The sequence below is a fragment of the Pelodiscus sinensis genome, chromosome 1 (genome assembly GCF_049634645.1).
Source record: "Pelodiscus sinensis isolate JC-2024 chromosome 1, ASM4963464v1, whole genome shotgun sequence".
NCBI lineage: Eukaryota > Metazoa > Chordata > Testudines > Trionychidae > Pelodiscus > Pelodiscus sinensis.
In genome coordinates this window covers 126,102,450-126,119,923 of record NC_134711.1, presented here as the reverse complement: position 1 = coordinate 126,119,923, position 17,474 = coordinate 126,102,450, and the positions used below count along the sequence as shown (strand labels likewise).

The window sequence follows — 17,474 nt, the reverse complement described above, 5'->3', positions numbered from 1 at the left end:
ATACCCAACCATTAGACTACACATTTAAGATATCATCAAGAAATGCAGAGTCATTGCAGCAGGGATTTGCTATTACAGCATGCTGTCTTGCTGGCAGGAAAATGCAGAAACGAATAGTTGCATTTTTCAATTATAGCCATGTGCAGAGTTTTTTTTATGTAAGCTGATCTATATTTATACACATACTCATGTACCAAAACACACAATCCCATACTTAATACAGTGAAATTTTAGCTATGTATTCTACTACATCAACAAGTCCTAGCCCTCTATTATATAAACAGGTGATCATTAAAGCCTAAGGGGGGGGATAAACACCTAAAATGATAAGACCCAGATAATATCAGGAAATTGATGATTCTGCGCTGGCTGCAAAGGAATGTTATCATTAGTTGAGACATCAGAAAGAGTGCCTAAAGCAGCAGCAGAAGCACTTCATTTTGGACCTGGAGTTCTTTTCAGGATGTACTGAAGAAATTTCATACCACTGCACATGGTTATCTTGTGAAAAAACACAGCTGTGTGGACACATCTTGGATAGACAAAGGTGTCACAACAGTGCCACCTGTAGAGCAGAGAGGGCCATAAAAAAGGAATCATTGACCTCTAAGCGCCTAGCCTCAAGTGGAATTCTAAGCACTAAACAACAAGAATAGTATGCTTTCCTTTTATCCACTATATACTAGGGTGAATATTATTAGTCTTGTTTTGTCTTAAATTTCTATACTTTACTCGTAGACTTTAAATCCAGAAGAGACCATCAAGATCACCTAGTCTGACTTTGTGCATATTACAAGCTGCAGAACCTCACCCACCGATACACACAACTTCACTATGATCCTAAAGTAATGAAGTCATTCCAAAACAGACATTTCTAGTCAGAACTAATTGAACTATTTCATTATTTTTATCATTTATTTTCTCTTTTAGTCCTGCTCTTGGTCACTATGCTTTGTCTTTCCATTGATCAGAAACGTCTTTCCTTCTTCGCAGAATCTGGAAAATTCTCTGCGTTATGATACATACAAGCGGCTTGTAGTTTTAAGTTATGAAACAGTTTCTCTTAAAATAGTTCAAAATCAGTATTTTAATTAAAAAGAGCATCACACAAGATATTTTAATCTCTAACTATAACAGCAATTTGCATTTATATTTACAAATTCTAATATATAATTTTAAAAGAATAACTAAATATGACTCTCATTGTGTGTGTGTGTGTACTTTACTCATAGACTTTAAATCTGGAAGAGACCATCAAGATCACCTAGTTTTATTTATTTATATATAATGTGTGTATATAAAAAAAATCAGAAAAGCAGTATTTACTTCTCCATCATCAACTCACTTTGTCATAGAAATGATTAATATAAAAGGTATCCTTAGTATACAGTCAAATTTGAATTATAGTGTATGATGTTAATTACTTTTACAGCACCCACAAGTGTATAGTACTTACCAGTACAACTAAAAGGAAAAGCAAGCACATTTCAAAGTTCCTAAGTGACCTAAACACCTAAGTGTTGCTTTTAAAAGCAACTAAGGTGTTTAAGAAGCTTAAGTTTCAATGAAAATCAATGGGACTTAGAGTCTGAAGCACCTACATGTCTTTTGAAAGTTGGAGTTAGGTGCTTTGGAAAGTTTCACTCCAACTCTGCACCACAAAGAGCTCTTAATATACAGGCAGTCCCCGGGTTACGTACAAGATAGGGACTATAGGTTTGTTCTTAAGTTGAATTTGTATGTAAGTCGGAACTGGTACATATTTGTAGGGGAAACTCTAGCCAAACATTTCTCCAGAGCTCAGTTTTATTCTCCCACACCTCACTTCCCTCAGTCCTTTATTCTCAAGCTGAGGTGTCTGCTGAGAGAAGCCGCTCCGCGTCTCCCTGGTCTGCTGGGGGGAGCGCTAGCTTCGCGTCTCCCTGGTTTGCTGGGGGGAAGCAGCTAGTGCGGAGTTGCCTCACCCCGTTTGTAAGTAGGGATCCGATGTAAGTCGGATCCATGTAACCCGAGGACTGCCTGTAATTCTAATCGCACAAATATATTAAACATAAATATAGTTTCTATTTGATTTTCTCAATATAAAATCTAATTTAAATCTTTCACCACAGTCTACTGTATTATGTTGGAAGCTCAATATATTAATTGAATATGCAAATACCTAATAGAAACCACTCTTGAATGATCAGAATTTTTTTACTTTAATATTTCTCTATTAATTTATCTGAAGAGGGCAGTAAATTAAAACAAGATAAACAATCTAGCCTGTGATAATCTGAAATAGCCCCTCTCTCTCTCTCTCTCTCTCTCTCTCTCTCTCTGTGTGTGTGTGTGTGTGTGTGTATATATATAATGTTAAAAATACTGTTGATTACAAACATTGTTGAACCAAAATTTCCATGACTTATGGAGAAATGAATTAAACTCCCTAAATAACTACTGCAAATTGTTGCAAACTCGTTATTCAATGCCTGTCATATAAAAAATTAACTGGTATATACATCAATGAGATATACTTCAGTCTCTGCTGTCTTTACCATCACCAATCTACGATGCCAAAAGTGGTTAAAAAATCCAACCAACTAAAAAGCCCTGTATGAGAACTGAGTAAAAGATATAAAAATGCAACCCAAGGTTCAATAGAATTAGCTATTTTTACAGCTAACATCTTTTTTCGGCTTTGGAATTCCAATCTGCAGTGAGCACGTTTATAGTTCATAAACACAATTAAAAAGGTTGCTTGCAAAATCCAAAACCAGTGGAATTAGTTGCAGATGGAAGTGGTTATACTCTTCAGCACAACTGCAACAGCTGGCTGTTTGAACTAACAGCAGCTGAACAGAATCCACTTTCACGCCAAGCAATTGGGGGAAAAGGAATATCATTCTACCTCCCACTTCTTCTGACTCAGAAAATCAAAAGGATGTAGAGGAAAAATAAACCAGAAAAAAATCCTAATTCAAGACCTACTTTCTAGAGAGCTTTCAGCTACCATCTCCAAAAAGTACAGTATTGATTTGGCTGCACAAAGCTTATAGGGATTCTTGCTTTATGCTAGGCATATTACCTTCCATGTTAGATTTTAAGAGGGAGATCAATCAGAGTGAAGTATACTGTGCTCAGAAATACTAAGCAAGAGTGACAAAGACCTACAGGTTTCACTTTTTTTTTTAATAAAGGATAACGTTTTATTAAGATTATATCCATACATCTTAAACAAAAATATTTATTTCCCAATACAAATTCAATTTGTGCACTGATCTTGGGACTTTCAAGGTTTTTAGTTATTTATATTTATCATTATAAACAAAAGGAATATGACACCTAACGAAGCATAGACCCATGACATTAAATAATAAACAAGCGCCCTATAGCAAACCACATCCCACATTTAAGTATTGTGCATTATGAAATAGACATACAGATGATAAAGAATTAATTGTTGCATTCCACTGACACTTGACTTCTCTGTTTATGGAGAATACAATCACTTTTGACTCAGGTGTCCGTATGGCACACTGTGTAAATGATACATCCCCACCTTCATTTTGAAATACATGGTATACAGGTATCAGAGGGGTAGCTGTGTTAGTCTGAATCTGCAAAAGCAGCGAGGAGTCCTGTGGCACCTTATAGACTAACTGAAGTGTTGGAGCATGCTCGGGGGTCAAGTAACTAAAGTTTTCGTGGGCAAAGACCCACTTTGTCAGATGCATGTAGTGGAAATTTCCAGAGGCAGGACACAGACAACCCGCCAACCTGAAGCGTATTCTCACCAGCAGCTATACACCGCACCATAATAACTCTAACTCAGGAACCAATCCATGCAATAAACCTCGGTGCCAACTCTGCCCACATATATACACCAGCAACACCATCACAGGACCTAACCAGATCAGCCATACTGTCACTGGTTCATTCTCCTGCACATCTACTAACGTAATATATGCCATCATGTGCCAACAATGCCCCACCGCTATACACATCGGCCAAACTGGACAGTCCCTACGTAAAAGAATCAATGGACACAAATCAGATATTAGGAATGGCAACATACAAAAACCTGTAAGGGAACACTTCAATCTCCCTGGACACACAATTGCAGATCTAAAGGTAGGCATCCTGCAGCAAAAAAGCTTCAGGACCGGACTTCAAAAAGAAACTGCTGAGCTACAGTTCATCTTCAAGTTTGACACAATCTACTCAGGATTAAACAAAGACTGTGAATGGCTCTAACTACAAAAGCAGCTTCTCCTCTCTTGGAATTCACACCTCCAGATCAGCTACTAGAAGTGGGCCTCATCCTCCCTGATTGGAACAACCTCGTCATCTCTAGCCTGATTCTGGCCTGCATATTTATACCTGCCTCTGGAAATTTCCACTGCATGCATCTGACGAAGTGGGTCTTTGCCCACGAAAGCTTTAGTTACGTGACCCCCAAGCATGCTCCAACACTTCAGTTAGTCTATAAGGTGCCACAGGACTCCTCACCGCTTATGGTATACAGGATTTGTTATAACATATTAGACCAGTATCAAGTTCAAAAGCCTGCCCCTGGCACTGGCCAGTCACATGTAATGCATGTGGTCATGAGCCTTACCATGAAAAAAATATATTCAACAGTGAAAACAATAGAGTAGTTAGAAAACATGCATTCACCACAGAAAACTCCAAATTCCTAAATAATTGAAAAATGCCATTCAGTGATATTTGAAAGAGAATTTCTCCAAAGGGAAACACACGTGCATACTTTAAAGACTAAAACTGAGCACCCCAGTCCTTCAAATCCTCACTCATGCTAATAGCCTCACTGGCTGCAATGGAACTACTTAAGTGGCTCTAAAGTACTTGGGTGAGGAAAAGTTTGAAAGAATTGGCCCGATTTGTAGGCTCTGTAGCAAACAGATACCAAAAGAACTATATATGAAGTGTAGCACTCTTATGTCCGTGGGTAGACTGAGATCTCTGTAACACCCAAGGACAAACTTCATGCTAACAGCAGGTGTCATTACGTTGACAAAAATTAGTAACTGGGTTTTAAGAGAATATTTACTCTCCCCTTTAAAACCAGATAAGTAATTACATTGTCTGCCTTCCTCTGAATACAGATTATTCTTTACAATGTTTGAAGCCAAGTATCCTTGGCTTGAAAGGGATTTCACAAGGGGAGGTTAGTTCATCTCCATTTCCTGAACCGTGGCATAATGGACTGCACTGAATCTGAGTTATACTTTGTAGTTGGGTGTCACTTTTTGGACCAAATCATTCATTCCCGCTTTATGGTGCGACAGGATATTTAGTGGAAGGAAGTAAAGAGTGAAATACACCTGACATATTGTGCTAGGCACTCACGTTTTGATTCTACACTGAATAAAGATGATGATATTAAACAATTTAAAAGCTGTAAATTAAGCAACAGGTACCATTTAGAATCTATTTAGCATCATCTTGGAATGTAAATGTCTTTTGCAGTAATCATTCTTTTTTAAAAAAAATTAAAGAATCTGAAAAGCTGAAATCGACAAGAAGATTTTCTGAAGGAAAGACAATATAATCTGTCATTCACCACATGGCCAGCTAGCTGTACAGACAAATTAACAGATGAAACAACACCTCTAAACCACCTACAGCAGAGAAACAAAAGAAGGTATTTTAAGTAAACCATTAGAATTTTCTCTTAGTAATGATCAAAATGCTCTTTGCATAACAGACTTTTATTAAAAGGTTTGACAGGCACTGAACAGTATGCCACTTTGTATTTCTATTGCTGCTGCCGACCAAAGATCTCCAAGAGCTGTACAAACACTGAAGGCCAGATTCTTTTTGGGTCACTTCAGCAAGTGTGCAGTTGTAGGAGAAGAAAGTTCAAGAAGCCATTTTCTTGTTGAATTGCCCACACCAGAGCTAGGCAGATTTGTAGTCAGTGCTCCATCTCGCCTCTACTCCAGATCTTGGGTTGGGACTGCGGAATGGGAGAAATGAACTGCACCTCTCTCTCCCTACAGAGGTGGAGTAGCCTGCGTGACTCTCCATGCCAATTCACTTTCAGAATATGATCTGAAGAAGTGGGTCTGCCCCACGAAAGCTCATCGCTTAATAAACCATCTTGTTAGTCTTTAAAGTGCTACATGACTGCTTTTTTTTTTTTTTTTTTTTACCAAGATCAGACTAACACGGCTACCTCTCTGTTACTCTCCTACATAATGAGGTCTAAGAGGCCTACTGCCTCCTCTGTTTTACTGAGGTAAGGTACCTTCACATGGCCCCTTTCAATGGGTGTGCCTCAATATAACCCCAAATAAAGAAAGACTGTCAAGTACAGTAAAGCATATGAATCACCTGCTTAAGTTTAAGTATATATTTAAGTCTCATGGATGTCAGTGGGAACTTACAAGCTTTGCAGAATCGGGGCCTATGACTCCTGATGCTCCTTTGAGGTGTCACTTTCTGTTTTACTAATGAGGAAATAGACACTGAGAAGTGATTTGCACAAAGTCACACACCACATTTAACAAGCAGACCATGACTCCTCTCCATATCCCCCATGATGCTTCAGAACAAGAGAGCAAACCACCAAATCAAATACATAAATAAGATATAACATCTGACACAAAATGTGTCAATGCGATCCAAATAGATAACTGATGACATAACATGCAGTGAAAATTACATACTCAATAAAATGGTTGGACTAAACATAAGCTATGCCACACAAGTTCTTATCCAAATTGATAGCATTGCTATGAAAACCCCATTTTTTTCTTCTTTACTAGTTTGTGTTTAGTCAATAATGGTGTGTCCATGATTTTACAATTAGTAATAATATTTCTTCCATTACTTCATTAAAGTGATTTTTCCTATGAAAGATTTAATTTATTAGAAAACAACTTGCTGCAGCCTTATCCACTATTTTATTAAAGAAAAAAAAAAGCCAGACACTCATAAGCAGAGAGATAAATACAAGTATATAGGGCAGAATTTAAGCAAGTATGTTAAGGCACATAGATATATGTTGCTCGTAAATAGGCTAAGTGTGACCATGAATGATAAATTGAAATATCAAAGAGTTTTACCAGTCGTGGAAACAGTTAAAGAATATCTTGACGTGTCTATACTAAACAAAAATAAACAGAACCTACTGAGGCGCTCTAAAAGGCATTAGCATAGCCATAGTTGGAATATTTGTGTGCCATTCCAGTCACTATATTTTAGGAAGAATACTTCTGCAGCAGAAAGCAATTAAAATAACTCAGTTTTGTGGCTCTGAGCTTCCAAAAACAATTATTCAGACTTGGCGTATACAGCTCTGAAACTCAGAGACCAGGAGATAATCTTGGAGACATGTCAGATACTGAAACGAAAGGAACACATTGACGCCAATAAGCAATTTGAGATGGTTCCTAATTTAAAATCACCACGAACTGTAAGGAACACTTCCAAGATTTTTAATATCTAGTAAGTAATAACTTACAATTTTATCTGCTTTCACTTAATAGCCCTCCTTCCCCCCTTCTCACCTGGAAAAAAAAACTGTCTAAAAAAAATGATATATGGCAATGCTCATAAAGTAACGTATTGCAGTAATGAAAAATACAGGGATGAGCACATCTTAGGACATGGACACATAATCTCTATAAACCAAAGCTAATTTCTTGACTCTGCTTTATCAGTTCTTAACCATTTAAAAGCCTTTTCAATTTTGCTTTCATGAACACACACCAGGAAAGTTACAAACAGCAAACCTTTTATCATCATCATCCATTTGAGAGCTACATAGGACCTTCAATCAGAGAATTTCAAAGTGCTTAACAAACAAGGACGTCTTAACATCCCTGTGAATTAGGAAGGTACTATTATATCTACTGTAATGTTCAGGACACTGAGTCAATGAGTTTAAATTACTTACCCCAATGTCATACAGAAGGTCAAACAGAAGCACTATGAACAGACTCTGAGAGTCCCAATTCTCAGTCTCCTGTTGTAACCAATAGAGTACACTACTCCCTATATCCAATTCAACTATTGAGGCATTTATGTCTACATTGTAGACATAAGGGGGATATTTTCAAAGTTAGAAAGGGGAGTAAAGCATGCAGCCAGCTCCCACTGAAAGTCAGTGATAATTGTAGGGTCTCACTCTCATTTGTAAAATCTGTCTGAAGGACCCTGCAGGAGTACTTTAGTCAACACATTACTTGACAGAAGCTCAAGCAAAAAGCATCTAAGCAACTTGCTCTGCTGAGAGAGAGATTTCATAAGAAAGCAGCTTTGAGAGCTTCCAACCAGTTAGTCTAAATGTCAGTGGGTGAAAGGCACTTTATAAATAGAAAGTGAACGAAACACAGGTTTAACGCAGGTTACGACGCAGTAATGCAATGTCCTTTCAAACTGGAAGGGAAGTAGTTGCCAGATCAAATAGAATTCCTCTACACAGGGACTGGCAGGACTGTGACCCTTAACTGCTGAAGCTGGCAAAAGATGTGCACATAGTATATCAGGTCCATGGGGAGCAGAGCAGGTTTCTGGTAAGAAAGGGATAGACAAGGGTAATCCTTCATGATATTTTGGGAATCAAGATAATGAGCTAGATCAGGGATGGCCAAACTCTGGCTTGTGAGCCATGGTTCTTTTACCATTAAAAGTGTGACCCTTGGAGCCTACAATACACACACCCCTTCTTCACCTACCAGAATGGGGCTGTGAAGAGCTCAGAACCTCTGCTTTGCAGGGGGTTGATGGGGTATGGGCTTCTACCCAGCAGGGAGAGGGTACACCTGCCAAGGCTCAGGGCTTCTGTAGGAGTGGGACTGAAGCCCTAAATCCCAGCAGGTGCCTCCCATGGGGCAGAAGCTCTGAACCCCAGAAGGAGTACCCCAGCTCTTCAACTTCTGAAAATCATCATATGCTGCTCAGAGGGTTCATAAATTTGGCCACCCCTGAGCTAGATGAAGACCTTTGTGGCTAAGCAGGCAACCACTGGCTCCAAGACAACAATCGTCTCCTACATCCAATGTTTGGTTTCTATTTTTAAAGGGGAATACAGGCTTTGAGTTTGCTTTTTAAATAATAATGGAAAACAAGCAAAACATTTCTGAGACACTGTGCATTACAGAGAGAATGTCAGTGTAACAAGATTGTAAAATTTGCATCTATATTTTCAGTATTATTGGGTTCAACATCTGCTTGAATTCAGAAGCTGCATATAACTAAGATCTATGATCAATGAGTTTACTGAATCTCAGCTCCCCTCTAAAGTGGGCATTATGCTTACATTAATTTAGTGCTTTCCAACACATTCTCCCTGAGGTGGCTGAGGGGGTCAGACTATATCAAGAAAGGTTCAGAGCCGAGATACTTATGGTGGGTGGAGGGTGAATGGGTCACCCAGTCACCAATGCACACAAGCATTTTCAAAACAAATTTCGGCATCCACTGGCAAAACTGGAGTAGCAAATAAAATAAGAATTGCCATTGAGTTTCCTCTTTCAATTATTTTCTTCTTTTTTCTTTCTTTTTGATTAAGTCGTACTTAAAAAACATGAGTCACGCATGAATCACTGCTTTCCCCACCAAATATAGCCTATTTTGAAACAAGTCAGAAAATTTCTCCAGGAACCCTTTCTTCCCCCCCCCATTTTAACTTGTTTTTTAATTTTTTAAATGACTAAGGCCAAGTATGTGAAAAATAGGAGATGACCATCTCCTGGTGATTCAAAAGGGAATCACAGTTGCAGCCAGAGCTCTGGGCCCCTTAAATCATTGCCAGCACTCAGGGCGGCACGCCCAGGGTAGTGCTGAAGGCCTGGCTGCCTTCCAACCCCCTCCCCTCCATTCAGCTTAAGGCCCCGCTCAGGTTGCCTAGGGCGCCAAGTTAACTGGGTCACCAAATGGTGATGCAATATCATTGAGGGATTTGGAGGTTGGGGCGCCAATTGCACGGTTTGCCTAGAGCGCCAGTTGCTGGCAGCTAGTCTAGGGCTGCCTCTGGCCCTGCCCCTTCCAGGGCTGCAGAGCTGGTCTCCATTCTTTGCCCAGAGGCCCAGCAATTCTGTCAGCCCCCTGCAAGTACTATTTTCCTGATCGGTCCTATATTCCAGATGGGGGAAAGAGGGAGAGAGCGATTATATGAAGTATGCAAGACCACACGGAAGGTCTGTGGCAGCATCAGGAATGCAACTCAACCCAAGAATTCTGAGTGCCACTTCAGAGTCTTAATTATCCTTCACCTTTTTCAGGTGTCATAAATATAGAACTCCTCATCTAATTAGATTCAAACTTGACAGAAAATTTAAATTCCAGCCAAAGACTTAACCCATTCCATTTTTTGTTGATTTAGGAATAGGGTTGCCAGGTGTCCAGTTTTCACCCGGACAGTCCGGGAATTAGGGTTGCCAGGTGTCTGGTATTCAACTGGACAGTCCATTTTTTGTGCCCTCTGTCCAGTAAAAAAATTCAAAAAATACCAGACATGTGCAATGTTTGGTATTTTCTGCTTTTCTGGCTGGGCGCCTAACGGAAGCCTTGCAGGAGGAGTAGCCGAGGAGGTGGGGCTGTGATCAGCGCTGGGAGCCCTCAGCACAGCTGGTTGTGTGCGAAAGCCTGGCAGGGGCGGAGGGAATGGCTGGGGAAGCGGGGCTGCGATCGGTGCTCCAATTCTTTAACATTGCTTAAGCCTAGCTCTCCTGCCGATTACTGTATTCACCTTCTGCTCTATGTGGCAATTTGCCTGGTTTTCCTCAGGTAAGACTCATTCTGAGACCAAGTAGGCTTAGCACCAGACTTTCCAGCCCTTAGAACAAGCCAATCTGTGATACTGGGTTCCCCTCACAATTCTGTTTATAGTACAGTATTGGGCCTAAGAACCCTGTGTCAAATTTATCTTTATTTGAACACATACAAAGAAAGCAACTGAGGCAGTGACATTACCTAAACACATGCATATAAAGGAGAGTTAAGAAAAACGTGTGCTCCGTTGTAAGATTGCTTAAATATTGTTAAGCAAGAAGTAGCTGCAGAGGCAGAATAATACAAGCATTCAGTAGGGAAATTATTTAATTTATTATGATGAAAAGAATAAGCCCAAATAGCTCTTTGGACAAATTTAATTACTAGATTTGAGAGCTCTTAATCTACATCAAATTAAACAATTTCATGGCCTTTAACATTTGGTTTGGAAGTTTCAAGACAACTGCAGCATTTATTTTTCAGCAAACCAGAGAGAATTTTAAAAGCACTTAAAATGGTACAGTATTCTCTAAAGAATCACCAGCTCAAAGTATAATTATGCAAAAAGAAAGGTGATAAGGTTTTAGCTTATGAGCATGAGGGAGAGTTTTAATGCTGACCCAGCTATAGAAGGAAAAATAATGATCAATATTAATCCAACAACAACTAATGTTATAACTATATTTTACAATGTAAAAACCCCCAGAAAATACTTATTTTTCTCAACAAGTTTGGTCCCCCCCCTTTTTTTTTTTTACTCAACCAAATTTTTCCCCCACCATGTTTGGGATTTTTTGTGAAGGTATCTGGAAATCCTATTTAGGAAAGAGTACAAAATCAGTTTCATAGTGGAAACCAAGTTGCAAACATACCGTAATTCAAGATGGCTGCTGCCATCCCTTAGTTCTTCATCTGAAGTCATAGTTCTCTTCAGATATCACAATCTTCTCTACAGCAACAAAGTGTGCTATCACAAAGGATTATGTTATCTGTCTAATGGGCAGAAGCAGATGGAATCCCTAAGCAAGAGATGCCGTTTCATCCAAAGTCTCCCCAAGTATTGAAAAGAAAGTAAGTAGTATATGTTGAAAAATCTCAACTGTTAGTTTGTAATTTTAAAAACAACCAGTCGTCCTGTGGCATCTTAGAGCCTAACAAAAATATACAGTATGATGAGCTTTTGTGGGCAAAACCCACTTTGTGGAGCTTCCAGTTCATCTGAAGAAGTGGGTTCTGCCCAGAAAAGCTCATGATATATTCATTAGTCTCTACAGCACCACAGGACTACTCGTTTTTATAATATAGATCGGTACAGAAAACATGGCACACCATTAGAATTGTCCCTAAATAGGATGTCTTCCAAAGTTTTCCTATGAGTCAACAGTGGCTCTTTAATGTCACGACAAAGGCTGACAATGCAAAAATCTCATGAACAAGCACGTACAAGCCACTGAGAGAATGTCATGGTCTAAAACATAAGAGCAATATTGCCATTGCTGTTCTGGGTTCCAAGCCTGCCTTTTGTAATTTCAAAAGCCATGCTATCAAACTACAAACCTAGAGAGATGAAGCAGCAATGGGTTTAGAAGGCCGGGTTTAACATTTTAAAATAACGCTACTTTTTCATTTTAACAGTCTTATTTGGCTGGCAGAATGCCATCACTGCATGCAATTTAATACAGTCATATCTGTCAGAGACTTGCTATATTACTCTACCCACTGACTGACTGTCTTCTATATTGAATTGATAAAGGCTTGTATAATTGAGGCTGCATGTAAAAGTCTCAGCCATATAACTAACCTTTCTCTGCACAAAGCTTTCATTTCTTAAGAAATGCCAACCCTTTTTGCAATTGACATTTTTCTCCTCCAAAAGTACTTAATAGCTGCCTCAAATGTTTTGATGTAGTATTTATAATACTCAATCTTAACAAGGACTGTAATTTTAGAAGCAAATGTGATTCATTTGAATTAACTGTATTAATTGGCAGATGCCTTACTGAAGTAGTGAAGAGCAGAAATACACAGGAGTCTTAAGCAAAGCAAAAGGTTTATTTTAGTAATATTACCTCTATTTTATGAAACCAAGGAAAAAGAGAAACTCCTTTCCCAGGACTCTGCAAGACTCACATTTCACTTCATTCACAGAGCATGAATACAGTTGATAATGCCAGAAATCATAACTCAGTTATCTGTATGTGCTGAATTGTGTTAATGTTTCTTCTTTAAATAAGTATTTTAAGTGCCAGGCATGGCTTTTCCATAGCATGAAGCTTCAGATATCACAAACACAAAATAATGAGTGCCATGTAAAAATATGAGAAGGAAAATATAGGAGGAATTAACTTTTTTAAAAGACAATATGCTGTCATGTATTACACCATCTTTTGGGTGCAATTTGATTGCCTAGTGCAACCAAATGACATGATCCTTCTTGAATAAAGATATTAATGTGAGGGACATGTTAGCTGCAGTAAAAATGATGAACTTGAAGAATGATTTTTAGGTCAGTATCATATCCGAATGGGTATTAATTCACTCAGCAGCAGAAGACCCTGATATAACTGAGGTAAAGAAACTAGACTAAATTTCCATTTTAGTCATTTCAAACTGTTCAACCATGGTGAGGAACTCACAGACTTGAGACTAGATCTATTCATTTCTTTATTGGGAAAAGGGACCAAGATTTTCAGAAAAGATCCTTGACCTTAGGGACTTAAATCCTCAGATGTTCAGCTTCCACTGAAGTTAACTGGAACTCTGGGATCTCAGGAACTTTGAAAAGTAGGCAACTTATTTAGGAACCAAAATATGTATTAAAAACCCTAATGTCACTCATCCACGCATTTTTATGACACTACATTTGTAACCTATGGTATCCAACTATGGCCATTATCAATGCTGGTTTTAAACTTCCATTTGCAAAAACCACTGTATTTTTTGTGATAAGTATGCGTGAGAAGACAAAATTATTGTAAAAATTAAGAGGGCTAGATTTTCCAACAAACTTCTTTTTGGCTACTAGAAAAAAAATCATCTCACTAACTTCATGGAACGTTAAAGTGATAAAAACGCTTCATCCTTTTGCAGAAGCTTTTGAGGTGTTTTTTTGACAAGCTTCCTTTTCGTCATTGCTAAATTTCAGTCAGAGGTGTCTCTGAATATCAGCCAAGTGTTGGCCAGTCTGATCCTATTCGTACACTACGCAGTTAGAAATTAAGTAAAACATTTTCACAGTTATACAGCTCTAAATATTTCTTAATCACTGTCACTTTAAACAATCACCTCTAAAAACAGCTGGAGGTGGTAGAAACAATGCCAAGATGAGGATGGAAGAGAGAGAAAAACATAGAAAAGAAAACATTCATTGAAGAATTTCAGACTGTGTTAGTAACCTCTAAATAAGAATTGTTCCTGCTGTCCTGCCCCACACACATAATTTCCTATTTTGCAGTATGAATCTCTAATGTAACTGATAAGACACTTGTTCCTTAGAATAACATCAAAAGACACACACAGCATGATTTGGTACCTTACAGAGTGTTTGGCACTGACACCTGTGCATACTGACACTTTACACAGGATAAGCTGCAATGAGATGCCTGCTGACTAATGTTTTGAGCATGCTGTTAACTAGACTTGTGGGTGGTTTAATTTGCATGTATTTATCTGTCTAGGTACTTACATGGCTCCCCTTGCTGTACTATTCAAGCATTTGCAAACTGGAATGAATGTGTCCTTGTAATTTAGCCCTGTGAAATGAGTATGATTATCCCTATATTACAGATAAGAAATGGAGGCAAGGAGAGATTGAGTGACCTGCAATAAGTCACACTGGAAATCTGTGGAAGAATCAGAATTAAAACCCAGATTACCCTAGTCCCAAATCAAGTCCTTCATCTACAAGGCCACCTTTCCTTTCATGCAGTATTTATTCTGCAAAAGATAGTAAGGAATTAAAAATGCAGGCACATTCTTTTTTAAACCAGAGATAACACTGCTGTTTGTAAATGCAAGTAAAAGACATTACTGCCCTTAAAGAGATTTTATTTTTTGTGCTTCTGGCAACAAGTCCCCTAACGTGTATTTATTTATTCTAAACCACAGCACTGTACAAACTGCATATCACCCTCCATTGAAACATGGCTATTTCTGTGCTGGAAAATGACAGCCTTTTTAGGGTGCATAACTATGCAACAGTTTAGGATAATGTAGTGACTGTTTTTACCCCACCTGCTAGAGGAGCTCTTCAGAACCCCTCTCCTGGCTTGTTTATCCATGTCCATAGATCTAAAAAACAAGTTGGGAGTGCATTTCTTAAATCAAGCTGTCTTTTCTACCATTTCAGTTAGTATTGTCACTCACAACAGAGTAGCACCATTCCCACCCTGTTAAGTTAACATCTATCTGTTCTTTCTATGAAATATAAATTTAGATTGACCACAAGAGAGCAAGAGCATGTCTTTTTAGTTCTTCATCGTCCAATCGCAAGGAGCTTTAGCTGCCAAGGCCACCGCGAGGAGTGTAGCCCAGTTGATGTACTTCTGGCTGACACCCCAATACCTGTAAATATCGCTTCATTCCATCATCCCATACACTGCATAACGTTCCAACCTGATACAAACAGGTGCAATAGCACTGAAGTCATTCCAGTGTCACCTGCTAAGACCAAGACTGAATTCTGCCCTATTAAGGTTAGGACGGTTTGTCTGTTTTCTTTCTTTCTTTCTTTTTATTTTTTTTATTTCTTTGGTGCACAAAATACAAAAGCCGAACACAGCGCATAACAAACATACTTTCACAGATTATCCCAACAGACTCAAAAAGATCTTGAAGTTCAGTCTGATCTAGTTCATGCAGACTGCACCTATGACAGGAAATCAGTAACAGCAGCAAATGCATGTCTAAGGCAGCTGTGAAGGAAACAGATCAGAAAACAAATAAAAGCTCTATCACCTTTGGGTTTCATATGCCGAGAAAGGTGCCCTCTTGATTGGCATAGGTGGTAGGTATAACAGGCTAGGCAGTCACTGGCACAGCTGCAGTCACGGGATGCTGGGTTGTTAGATTTTGCTTATTATTATGCACTATACAGATTCTGGGGTAACTCAACTGGTAGAATCTGCTATTCAGGTTCCTGAGTTCATCAGAAATCTCCCTGGCGTCCAGAGAGGCACTGCAGAAGTAAGGATGCCAACACCATGACCATCCCCTACAATAGATCTGCCCCCCATTTTGGGTTAGGACCCTCAGTGTATTTTAGTATACCTTCACCTTTACCCAGGAAGCCAGATTTCATGGGGGAGACCAGATTTCAGAGTCTGAGATGCATTTTTCATGGCCAGGAATGTGATATGGGGCCTATTTACAACCTTTAGCCCAGTGGCTGGTGCACTCACCTGGGACGTATGAATCCCTTAATTCGAGCCTTCTTTCTATCTGATGAGAAGGAATCTGGGGCCATGTCTACACTGAGAGATAAGGTCGAATTGATTAAGGGCGATTTTTAGCACCCAATTTTGCAAAGTCAAAAGTGCATTTCTCCACTGTGGGCAAGAATTCAACATAGTTTGAAATAGCTTGTCCCCAGTAGGGTGGCTACTGTTGACTCAGAGAGATGCACTCGGGGTAGCTATCCGACAGTGCCTGTTCCCCTTTGCATTCTGGGTTATTCTCCCAGTGCACTCTGGGACCAAAATTGTGCAGCGGGTAGTTCTGGGTACATATCGTCAGCAGCCCATAATGTACACATTTCCTCCCTTTCTCCGTGCTTAAGACCAATGGCAAACAGTCTTTTCACACCCCTTTTTCTCTTGTTGGTTAACCATGCAGACACCATAGCAGCAGTAGCATGGACTCCCTCATGGATCCCATTGTGCATCAAAGCATTATGATGATGATATTTACCTTGGTGTGCCTAATGCTGGAGTATGTCCAAAGTGTTTCCAGCATCCGCCAGAATAAGGAAATATCTCAGGAGGCCATGAAAAAACTCTTCTGTGAAGCATTTGAGTGGGGTGAATTGCAAATGCCACCTCATTCGATCCTCTGAACACAGAGGAACGCTGATTCTGGTGCCGACAGACAAGCACAGATTGGTGGGACCGCATGGTGATACAGGTATGAGACAATAAGCAATGGCTGCAAAATTTTTGCATGCATTAGGCCACTTTCATGGAACTATGCAAATTGCCAGAATGAGAACCGCTCTGATGGTGTAGAAGCGAGTGGCAATTGCCCTGTGGAAGCTTGCAACACCTGACAACTATGGGATAGTTGGGAATCAATTTGGAGTGGGGAAATCTACAGTGGGAGCTGGTGTGATCCAAGTAGTCAAAGCAATCAATACTCTTCTGCTACCCTTCTGGCAGTGACTCTGGGAAATGTGAAGGACATGGTAGAGGGCTTTACTTTGCTGGATTTCCTTAACTGTGGTGGGGGGCTCAATGGAAAGCATATCTCCTCTTGCAATCCAATCACCTTGCAAAGGAGTACATAAACATCAGGGGGCACTTCTCCATGGTGTTCAAGGGGCTGGTGGATAACAAGGGCTGTTGGGAGAGGTGCATGACATGCGCATCTTTAGGAACTCCTGTCTCATCGGCGAGCTGCAAGCTGAAACTTTTTTCCCAGATTGGAAAATGACAAGCAGAGACATTGAAATGCCAATAGTCATCCTTGGTGACAGAGCCTGCCCTTTGCTCCTGTACCACGTGAAGCTATACACAGGCAGCCAGGACCACAGTAAG

The 17,474-nt window shown here is 39.5% G+C and overlaps 1 protein-coding gene across 3 annotated transcripts in view; it reads right to left on the bottom strand.

The window, feature by feature from the left end:
- Positions 1-17,474, bottom strand: part of TSPAN9 (tetraspanin 9) — a 271,410-nt gene that overhangs the window by 76,349 nt on the left and 177,587 nt on the right. The gene's annotated exons all lie outside the window — the stretch shown is intronic.